This window comes from Prionailurus viverrinus, unplaced genomic scaffold, assembly GCF_022837055.1.
Source record: "Prionailurus viverrinus isolate Anna unplaced genomic scaffold, UM_Priviv_1.0 scaffold_66, whole genome shotgun sequence".
NCBI classification, from domain to species: domain Eukaryota; kingdom Metazoa; phylum Chordata; class Mammalia; order Carnivora; family Felidae; genus Prionailurus; species Prionailurus viverrinus.
The window spans coordinates 537,923-550,310 of record NW_025927628.1 but is presented as its reverse complement, the minus strand read 5'-3'; the positions used below and the strand labels follow the sequence as shown (position 1 = coordinate 550,310).

Below are 12,388 nucleotides of genomic sequence, written 5' to 3'. Positions count from 1 at the left end.
GAAAGGATCAGAGAAAACATCAAGAAACAATGGAAAACAACTAGTAGAATGTCACTAAATATACACCTGTCAATAATTACTCTGAATGTAAATCGACTACATGCTCCAATCAAAAGACAAGGATAGGGTGTCAGAATGGACAGAAAAAAAAGAAAGAAACAAAAACAAAAACAAAACAAGGCCTATCTAGATGCTGCTTACAAAGCGTTATTTGGACATATGTCACCTGCAGATTTAAAAGGAGGGAATGAAAAACGTTTATCATGACAATAATGTAAAAGAAAGCCAGTAGCAATACTTATATTAGGCAAAATAAACTTCAAAACCGAGAGTGTAGTTTGGTACCCTTTGGGTCAATACCTAGTAGTAAAATGCATACACCCAATATTTATAGCAGCATTATCAACAGTAGCCATACTATGGAGAAAGCCCAAGTATCCATCAACTGATGAAGGTATAAACTTGTGTGTGTGTGTGTGTGTGTGTGTGTGTGCATGTATTTGCATATGTACTCACGTGTATGTTCATATATACATACAAATATACATACATATATACAATGAAATGAAACTCAGCTTCATAAAGAACGAAACCCTGCCACTTGCAACGATATGGATGGACCTAGAATGTATTATGCTAAGTGAAATATATCAATCAGTGAAAGACACATATATGATTTCACTCATGTGGAATTTAAGAAACAAAACATATGAAAATATGGGAAGGGGGCAGGAAAAGAGAAGAGTGGTAACAAACCACATGAGTCTCTTAGCCATAGCGGAAAAAAAGTGAGGGTTGATAGAGGGAGATGTGTCGGCGCTGGGCTAGATGGCGGACGAGTATTAAGGAGAGCAATTGTTGTCATGAGTACTGGGTGTTGCATGTAAGGGATGAATCACTGGATTCTATTCCTGAAACAGAGAATGCACTATATGTCAACTAAGACTTACATTAAAAAAATAAATAAAGCTGTAACAAGAGACGAAGATAGACACTATCTCATACTAAAGGGGACAACCAAACAAAAAGACCCAATGATTGTAAATTTTGATGCACCCAATATGCAATCACCAATATCAAAAACATTTAACAAAACCATAAAAGAATTTATAATAATATAATGATAATAGAGGACTTTAACACATGTGTCACATCAATGGACAGAACCTCTAAACAGAAAATCAACAAGGAAACAATGGCTTTGAATGACACACTGGACCAGATGCGTTTAACAGATATATTCAGAACACTCCATACTAAAATGGCAGAGTACACTTTCTTTTCAAGCGCACATGGGGCATTCTCCAGAAATGATCACATTCTAGGTAACAAATCAGGCCTCAACAGGTACCTAAAGACAGAGATCAGACCAAGCATCTTTTCTGACCACACGCTAGGAAACTTGAAGTTAACCACAATCATACACACACACACACACACACACACACACACACACACACACACAGGGGGAAAGGCCACAAATAAAGGGAGGTTAAATAACATGTTACGAAATGAATGGGTCAAACAGGAAATCAATAAGAAAATACACTGAAAGTAATGAAAATGAAAATACACTGGTAAAAACTTTTGGAATGCAGCAAAAGCAATCTAAGATGGAAGTATATAGCAATACAAGCCTACCTTAAAGAGCAAGAAAAATCTCAAACCCTCCTAACTTACAACTAAAGGAATGAGAAGAACAGCAGAAGGAAGGAAATAATAGAGATTAAGGCAGAAATGAGGGATATACAAACCAAAAAGACACTAAACCAAATCAATGAAACAAGGGGCTGGTTCCTTGAAAACAGTAATCAACATGAAAACCTCCTAGGCAGAGTTTTCACAAAGAAGAGAGAAAGGACTCAAATACATAAAATCACAAATAAGAAAGGAGAAACAACAGTCAACACTACAAAAATACAGTTAGAAGATAATATTATGAAAAACTATATGCAACAAATTGGACACTCTGAGAAAAATGGACAAATTCCTAGAAACACAAAAACTACCAAAACTGAAACAGGAAGATACATAAAATCTGAAAACAGAAAGAAATCAAATCAATAAGAAAAAAAAAACTCCCCCCAATACAAGAGTTCAGGGCAGAGGGCTTCACTGATTAATTCTACCATCCATTTAAGGAAGAGGTAATATGTATTCTCCTCGAATGATTACAAAAAATAAAAAAGAAGAAAAACTTACAAATTCATCTTATGAGGCCATCATTGCCCTGATACCAAACCCAGATAAAGCCTCCACTAAAACCAAAAACTGCCGGGGCGCCTGTGTGGCTCAGTCGGTTTATTGTCCAGGTCTTAATTTTGGATTAGGACATTATCTTGCGGGGCGTGGGTTCCAGTCCCACATTGGACAGTGCATTGACAGTGTGGAGCATGGCCAGGATTCTCTCTCTCTGTCTCTCTGCCCCTCCCTCACTTTTATGTACTCTATCTAAGGAAAGAAATAAACATTTTAAAAAAATGTTTAAAAATTTAAAATAAAACTGCAGACCAATAGCCTGAGAGTATGTATGCAGAAATTCTCATTAAAATACCTTCAAATTAAAGTCAACAATACATTAATAGAATCATTTACCATAATCAAGTGGGATATATTCTTGGGCTGCAAGGGTGGCTCCACATTCGCCGATCAATCAACATGATGCACCACAGTATTAGAAGAAATGATAAGAACAATATGATGCTTTCCTCAGATGCGGTAAAACCATTTGACAAAATGTCACATCCATTCATGATAAAAACCCTCAGCAAAGTAGACTTGGACTAAACCTACCTACACATATAAAGGTCACCTAGGAAAAAGCCACAGCTCAGCTCATCCTCAATGGGGAAAAATTGAAAGTGTTTCCTCCAAGGTCAGGGACAAGACAGGGATGACCCGTCACCACTATTGTTCCACATAGTACAAGAAGTCCTAGCTACAGCAATCAGACAAAAAAAGAAATGAGGCATCCAAATTGGCAAGGAAGAAGTAGAACTTTCGCTGTTTGGAACTGACATGATGCTCTCTATAAAAACCATGAAATACTCCAATGAAAATTTCTAGGATTTATATATGAATTCCACAAATCACAATATACAGAAATCAATGTACAGAAATCTATTGCATTTCTATAGACGAGTAATGAATTAACAGAAAGAGAAAGTAAGGGATCAATCCTATTGACAGGTGCACCAAATACCCCAAGATACCTAGAATGAACCTAACCAAAGAGGTGAAAGACCTGTACTCTAAAGGCTATGAAACACTGATGAAAGAAATGGAAGAGGACGAAAAGAAAAGGAAATATATTTTACCCTCATGGATGGGAAGCAAAAATACTGTTAAAATGTCTACACTCCTCAAAACAATCTACACATGTAATGAAATCCCTATCACATTAACAAAAACATTTGTTACAGAACTACAACATATAATTCCAAGATTTGTATGGAACGACAAAGACTCCAAACAGCAAAAACAAAATTGAAGAAGAAAACTAAAGCTGGAGGCATCACAAATTACAGACATCAGGTTATATTAAAAAGCTGTACTGAACAGAACAGTATGGTACTGGCAAAAAACAACAACATCAACAACAACAACAACAACAACAACAACAACACAGACGCAGAGATCAATAGAACGGAAACCCAGAAATGAACTCAAACCTATATGGTCAATTAATTCTCAATAAAGCAGGAAAGTATATCCAATGGAAAAAAAAAGATAGTCTTGGGACACATGGGAGGCTGCAAAGCGTGTGATTGGGGATTCAGCTCAGGTCATGATCTCAGGGCAGTGCAGAGCATGTGTGGGATTCTCAATCCCCATTTCTCTCTGCCCCCTTCTGCATTATCTCTGTCTCTAAAAAATAAATACATACACTTGAAAAGAATCTCCTCAACATATGGTTTTGGAAAAAACTAGACAGCAACCTGCAAAACCAAACAAGACCAACAATGGACCACCTTCTTACAATATACACAAAAATAAATCCAACATGGATAAAGACCTATGTGTGAAACCTGAAACCATAAAAATCCCAGAGGATAATGAACACAGACAGTATCTTATTTGACATTGGCTGTACAAACATCTTTGCAGATATATCTCCTGAGTTAAGGGAAACACAAGCAAAAATAATGGGACTTCGTAAAAATAAAAAGCTCTGTCACCAAGGAAATAATCAACAAAACTAAAACACCTACAGAATACTATTTGCACACGACATCTGATTAAGGCTTAGTGTCCAAAACAAATAAAGTCATACAGCACCCAAAAAAGGAGAAATTCCGATTAAAACTGGGCAGAAGACACGAATGGACATTTTCCCAAGGCAGACATACACATGGCCAAGAGACATATGAAAAGATGCTCAACAATACTGATCTTCAGGAAAACACAACTCAAAAGTACAATGAGATAACACATCATATCTTTCAGAATGACTAAAATCAATGAATGATGAAATAGCAGGTGTTGCCAAGGATGTGAGGAAAGAGAAACCCTCTTGCACTGTGGGTAGGAATGCAAACTGGTGCAGCCACACTGGAAAACATCATGGAGATTCATAAAAAAAAAAATGGAAATGGAACTACCTTAAGATCCAGCAATTTCACTAAGAGGTATTTACTCAAAGAATACAAAAATAATTCTTCAAAGGGATACATGCACCATGATGTTTACAGCAGCATTTTCTACAACAACCAAATTACAGAAACTTCCCAAGCATCCATCAACTGATGAATAAATTGAGATGTAGTATATGGAATGTAATATTATTTAGCCATAAAAACATGAAATCTTGTCATTTGCCACGAGCTGGAGGAGCGACAGAATGTTATGCTGGGTGAAAAAAGCCTGTCAGAGAAAGACAAATACCAGATGATTTCACTAACACATGGAAATAAGACAAATTTAAGGGGGGGGGGGGCGGTGAAGGACACAATGACAAACAAACAGACTCTTAACTAGGAAACAAACTGAGGGCTTCCACAGTGAGGTGACGGAATGGGTGAAACAGCTGCTGGGGATTAAGAAGCTGTTGCTGGTGCTCACCTGGGATGAGCACCGGGTGACGTGTGGAAGTGTTGCTCTATATTGGACACCTGAAACTAACATTACACTGTGTCTTCACTCACTGGAATTTAAATTAAAAGATAACATAAGGTTAATGACACCTACCTACCAGGTTTTCTGTAGTTTTCAATCACTTCACTAAGTTGGGAAAATAACCATGAAAATTTTTAAAAAGCATGTATGATGTGTGGGACAGTTTGTGCCCTTACCTTGGTCTCTGGTTCCAGCAGGACTCGGAACATGGGTCCCAGCTCCTTCTTCTAGAAGGTCGTGAGACGAGCATTTCATGTATCTACGTCCTAATTGAATGCAGCTCCCGTGCTTCTGAATTTCTGTTAGGGTTCCTTGTCGGAAACAAGCCTGGATCTGGAACAAACCATCGACTGCATCTATGAGGTGATGTCGTGGGACCCCTCAATCCACAAGTCCTTTGGTAAAATACGTCTTGTTCAAAAACTGTCTGGGAAGGGGTGGAATGAAACATGGGAACAGCCCAGAAAATGCAAAGGCCTGTGCAGCTCAGCGACCAGCTTGACCAGGGAAGCCACCCGGCGCCCCCTCCTCAGCACTCAGTACAACAAGGCAGCTTCTCTCTGGCGACTCAGGAGATGCCAAGTTTCTGCTAAGCTCCCAAGGTCTCCCCTGGGGCGGGTGGCAGAACCTGCTGGAAATGCAGCTCTGCTCTCTGTACTGAGGCACCAGCAGAGGCCTGAGTCCTCTGAGAGCAGTCTAAGCCCTTCCTGCTCTGAGGTGCCCTGGGTCAGAAAAGCCGATGCTGCGCCCTCTACTGGCCATCACTGCCCAGGCAGAGGAACCCGCCCCTCGGGGGTCTGTGGTGCTTGAGCTCTCTCTGCTGGCCACCATGGGAATTCCTGCAATGTTGAAGACCCTGGTGGCTCAGCTGAGGGACCGAAGGTGCTCTGGGCCACTAAGCCTGTTCTCTACACTGGGAAGGGTCTTAGTGACAGGACCTAGGGCACAAAGAAATCTTTTCCTTCTCCGTTCTTGTGAGTGAAGAATGAAACCAAATTTATTAAGGTAATGGCATCATTTGTAATGCTTTAAGCAATGTTCCCAGAAAAATAGACCACCAAATTACACATGATGAACAAGAGGTTATTGTGTTTACCACCTAAGTGTTTAGGTTAGATAAAGAATGGACACCTTTGAGAGAGAGATACTGGCTTCCAGCTACGGAATGAGTGAGTCCTAGGGATACAAGGGACAGCCAATGGAAGAGAGTCAATCCTGTAATAATACTGTTGCATACTTTCACAGGATAGCTACACTTGTGCTTAAGTACAACATAATTTATAGACATATGGAAGGACTACAATGTATGTCTAAAACTAATACAACAAATGTGTGAAGAATATTTCAATTAAAAGTCGACATCCTTTACGCTATCTTTAATTTCTCTTTCTTTGCCAATAAACTATCATTCCTGGGGCGCTTGGGTGGCTTACTTGGTTAAGCGTCCGACTTCCACTCAGGTCATGATCTTGCAGTCCATCAGTTTGAGCCCCACGTCACGCTGTGTCCTGACAGCTCAGAGTCTGGCGCCTGCCTCAGATTCAGTATCTCCCACTCTCTCCCCCATCCCCAGCTCGGGCTCTTTCACAAAAGGAAAAAAATAGGAACATTAAAAATGAAAAATCATTCCTAATTTAGAATCTGTGAAATTCCATATATACCAGATTCTCTAACATGACCATCTTGATGTTTAGAGCTTATCTGAAAAGTCACTAATAATATCTGATGACACATATGTGACAAGGTCAGAATGCAACTTACAGGAGCTACACATCTGTTATGAATTTATGACATGTATCCATGGCTTATATTTCCAATGAAATGTGCTTTAGGGATACGGATGGATGAAATAATGCCCATCACTCATGTAGGTCAATTTCCTACAGGACCATTATGCTTTCAATTAGGAATTGCCATCTCTTCAAAATTAAAAGAAACTGGGAAAGAAATTGTCTTTGAATGAGGTAAGAGAAGACTATGGTGTTTTAAAAGGTTCACCTACCTTCTGGAATCCTCAGATTGGTTGTGGACAGGAGGATAGCAACCCACGATTTGGATGCACACCGCTCGTTCCAGAGGGAGAATATGGACCTTATTGTCAAATATTTTTTTAATCAATATCAACAGTCCACCTCTGCCAGGTCCAGACTGCAGAACCTGGGGGCAACACAATGTCTCATGCCTGGGTTCAGAACATGAGGAACGCCAGCTGGTTGGGGGGGGGAGGGGGGAAATCCAACAGGGCCTGGGGCAGTGAGGGAGATGACCCCGGGACACCTCCTCACAGGGCGGGCTCTGGAGTTTAGCTGCCAAAGAGCAGCACATTCTCCCTGAAGACATCTGTCTCCATGACAGAACATAACGCTGAGCCCCACAATTCCAGTAGAAATGACGGATGCCCATCTTTTCGATTGCAATGGCCTCTGCAGAGCTTGACCCCAGGGATGTTGGAGTCTTAGAGTTATGAAACTATGATGCCCATGATACCATCCCTTTCGGCCCCAGCACTCAGAGCCACTTCACACATCCCCTCTCCCCTGGCTCATCTCACCCCGTTCACATACCCGGACCAGGGCTCCACTTTTCTCCTTGTACTTCCTCTTTGTCTCTGTTTCTCTCTAACCACACCTCTCTGTGTTTCTTTCTTTCACTCTCTAGGTCTTGCCCAATTCCCCTATCACTCATCCAGTTTCTCTCTCCTTACCTCTTTGTCCACCTCTCCCCAGGCTTCAGGCTATCTGCTCTGTGCTTGCAGCCCTGTCCAGGAGCACAGGGAACTCCTGTCTCTCTCTCTCTCGTCATGTTTTGTCCCAGGCCCTGATCAAAATGGAGGAGAATCCCCCATACAGCAGCTGCTCATATTGACATTTGCTAAAGCAATGCTGGCAGAATGTGGACAGCCAGACATTTACCGTTGGTGGCCCAGCCATGACCCAAAAGCTGCTGGAGGGCTGGCTGCTTCCCTAAGCTGGAAGGAAAAAAAAGCTCACAGGGTTCAGGGTCCCTGATGTAGATTGGATTGGCTGATGTAGAAGGAGCCGTATGCTTACACCCAACTCTCCCTGGATTGTGTTGAAGGAACCTTTCTCAGACCATGGTCCTCTGCCCTCCCCATGCCTCAATATGGCTTCAGGGGGAGCTTTATGGGACACCATGTGACTCGCCACAAAAATTGTGCCATTTGCCCCCTTGGAGGCCACCTGGATTGGTGCTATTGGTAGCAGCTGGTAAGGTGCACAAGGGCGCAAAAGCTGAATTAATGCAGGGCCTCCTTACTGGTCTCCTGAATCCATTCCTCACCATCAGAAGAGACCCTTTCCTGGAGACAGACACCTGCCCTGCTCATCAGCACAAACCACATCAACTAGCACATGTGCCATGTGCTCATGAGCATCAATCTATACATGAACAACCACCACCATATCTCCCTAAAGGATGTATCCAACCCCTCAGATGGAACTATTGGTCCCTTCCAGGCAATACAACCCCAAACAATGATCTGTCTTCGTACACCAATACTATACATTCTACCTGTTTGTTAACTGCATATACAAGAACGCCAAAGTGTACACTTGATGGGGAATGAGTGTCGATTTTCCTGGAGGCAGACGCTGACATAGAAACACAACTATGACAAGTGTATTAGGGGATATTAGGAAGGACAATGTGGAGGGGACGGGGTGGACAGGGAAAGCATTCAGACCAAGGGGTAGATTAGACACCATCTCTAAATATATAATAACCACAGCTGGTTTGTAATGGTTCAGTGTGCTCTTCAAATTTCAAACTGATTGCCCTCTATGTCAAAGTGATTGAGTTATTGCAAAGGGATCTTCTGTTCTTCTATATGCGTTTTTTCTTCTTCAATACATCTGTGGCCTTGGATGAGCACATATTTGTCAGGGTGCATTTGTGTGTCTACCTGTAATGGAAGAGGATTATCTTCAGATCCCTGAACATCCATATTCTCATACTTATCTTTTCCTTCCTTGTAAAGTAGGACCTGAATTTTAATAGAAAACACACAGGAATCTTTGTTGTATCCTTTGAAACTAGAATTGCCAATCTCTCAGCCTCAGGCATTATACCCTTAGTTTCATGAAATTGAATGAACATCTGTTGATGATCTTCTCTGTGCAGATACATTCGTTTCCACGCTGAAAAGGGTGAGTGCTCACTCATCCCATATATTTTACAAATTCCTCATGTGCTTAACCACCTCTTCATCGCGCTGACCTCAGAGATCAACATTATCCCTGCTTCTCAGATCACAAAGCTGATGCTCTGAGTTGAGGCTCTCCCCACTGAGAGCTGGCATTAGGTCTGAGACAAGAGGAACACACGCAAAGCCTCAGGAAATTGTGAGGGAAGTGTCGGAGATGCAAACCTTCAGGCAGGGTGGTGAAAGCAGGTTCAGGGTTGCGGTGACAGGAGTCCAGCAGGGGCATTTCCTGGTCAACCCTGAATTCCCCGCTAAGAGTGTGACTCAGGCTGAAGCCAAGGAAGCCACACAGCTAATCTACAACCTTTCGTCGCATTTAGTCTCACAGAGATACACACACTTAGGCACAGCCCAACATATGTATGGCCTAAGAAACTTGAGGAATCTTAACAGTGTTTCAGTCAGCAGCACCCTTGCATTGAAAAGCCTGTGAGGCCATCTCTACATCTTCTCAGAGACTCAACAAGACAGTAGATGAATATGCTGAACATGTCAACTCATACTGTTCAGATCATCTTACAAATAGTCGAGGTGGAGGTCACTGAGGGCACCAATGAGCTGGTGGTGACTTATAGAGTCCATGAACAGTGATAAAGGGGATCTGTGGGGGAGGGCATGCAGGGTGGACCTGGTAAAAGAGGAGGTCCTCTTGCAACCATAAGGACCTACAGAACAGAAGCGACAGGTATGTTGGTATGACAGACAGAAGTAGAACGCCCACAGGAGCTGAAACACAATGAAGCAGGTGTCAGCACCTGGCCCCTTGTTCATTCACGGGTTCTAGTAGAATGCAGCATCAGTGCCAGAAAACTCTACCCTCCCACGAGATCCCACTTACAACCTGAAGGTCTCACGAGGACCTCCTATGAGGTCCCACCTACAGCCTGAAGGTACCAGATGCACAAGGAGAAACTACTGTCTCCACACATCACTGCACATGGTTACAAATGCAGAAAGCCAAGGAATCCTATTCTTGAAGATTGATGGCAGTAATGCCAGTCTAATAAAGGAACGTATTCCAGAGAGGCAGGCATCTGTGTTCAGGACACCCCTCTTCCACCAGATCTGCAGACTTTTTACTTACACATTGAGAACAGACAAAACATGAAGGAATGAAAGAAAAGCCCAGCACCACACAGAGATTCAGGGCCACCCCAGGGTCAAAGCTCAAATTGCCATCCCATTCATGTCCTTACTCTGCTTCCCTCACTGACAAAGACATCTTCTGTGCAAGGGCACAGAGACCTTTGAGGAGATGGGGATTCCTGGAGTCCTGCAGGGGGCCTAGAAATGTGTTTTCTGAGAGAAACACGTTACCTGTGCACATTCATGGTCTTAAGAGTGTTTACCTTAATTCACAGGCAATTCAGCTTTTAAATACAATATGAATTGCAGAGCTATTTTGTCCCATTGTAAAAGGGAGGTAGAAATTCTACGTAAAAGAATGAACAGAAACATGTCTCAATTTCAGGTGTAAAACTCCCATAAGGCATCATGAGACAAAGTACCAGTTGCAACTGTTCCTGGGACACAATTGAACCTGCTCATATAAATACAACTGAAGAACTCTGTGAGTTACTGGCCCTGCAGGTAATCACTGATTCTCTCCCTTCACGACTGAAGTTCCACGTACATTTTCGATTACACATGCCGCTTCTGAAAATTCAGAGTATTTCCACCTAGGGGACAACTGGAGAAATTCTCGATGAGCAATAATCGCGCCTCGGATAAACCTCATTGGCTATGATACTGCCACTGCGCAAAGCTTGGGAGAACTTCTCTATTGCACATTGACCAACACAGAAGGACCAGTAATGAGTTCTGAAATTTAACTAAGAACCCTCAACACTGCACAAAGCACACAATATAATGTTGGAAAGTGTTGTTATCTTTTCCAGTCACGAGGCTCATAGCAGACATTCTGAACAAATTCATGGCCTACTCTGAAATAGGAAAAAAAATGAAAATAATCAGGATAATCCCATGCAAAGAAAGTGAGAAAGGTGTCCCATGCTCCAGAAGACTTGAGGGTGCAGTGAAGTGTCATTCTCCTCAAGTTATTTCCACAAACACAAAGTGATAGCCACGTGGTCCTCCACCTCCACACACTTGTGGCGTCCAGAGGCACTAGCTAACATGATGATCTTAAACTGGAGAAGTCTGGAGGCTTGTGAGGATGTAAATCAAACAGTAAAAATACCAGAGGGCATAGAAAACCAGACAAGGTCAGATAAATTTTCCAGAAAGCATTGCAACTGAAATAGGCAACAGAATTTACCTTGTCTTTCTCTGCATCCATGGTAGAGACACAACTGATATTCCCCATGGGAGTTGCACCATGTCCTAAGTCTCATAAAAGATGGAGGGGGATGGAAGTTGATTCTGACTTGCATAGACTGTGTGCAAGAAAAACAAACCATCCGCAACAGGTTTCATTATATTCAACTCTTTCACATTCTCATGTCCCGTACTAGGGGCAGAGGGTTTTTCAGGTGCCTCAGGTGACCCTTGAGGACAAGAGGGAGATCTGATCCTGTCCTTTGAGGAAGGTCTACATGGCCCTGGTTCAGGAGTTTTTATAACTAATCAAGCATCTGTGAACAGTTCAGGTCTCAACTAGCTAGAAATAAAGTTAGGGGTGTGTTTCATCCCTCAGAGAGCCCAGCACATGGTCTCTGTACAAGCTACATCCTAGGGAGTCAGCATGTATAAGGCCTCTTTCCTTCTCAGAGACATGTGTTGCCCAGCTCACTGGGTGGAAACGACTGCCCATTTCATTCATTTCCTGAGAAATTTGAAGCACATTACACTGTCCTCACTCAGGCTAACCTGAAAGCCCTGTGGTGCCATCACTGCATCCTCTCCAAACACTCAACAAGTAAAAAGACAAAACGTGTTTTATAAGTCAACTCATACTGTTTCAATCATCTTTCCAGATGGTGGAGGTGGAGGGTGAGGTCCCAGAGGCCACCAGGTTGGAGAAGTTGGTGGTGGCCCAAAGACCCTGGATGGTGATAAAGAGCAGCCCAACGGGGTATGACACGGAGGGCA

General features: G+C 42.4%; 1 pseudogene; it reads right to left on the bottom strand.

Moving 5' to 3' along the window:
• Nucleotides 1-10,951: 10,951 nt before the first annotated feature.
• LOC125159837 (uncharacterized) lies at nt 10,952-11,104 on the bottom strand (annotated as a pseudogene).
• Between the last annotated feature and the right edge of the window lie 1,284 nt (nt 11,105-12,388).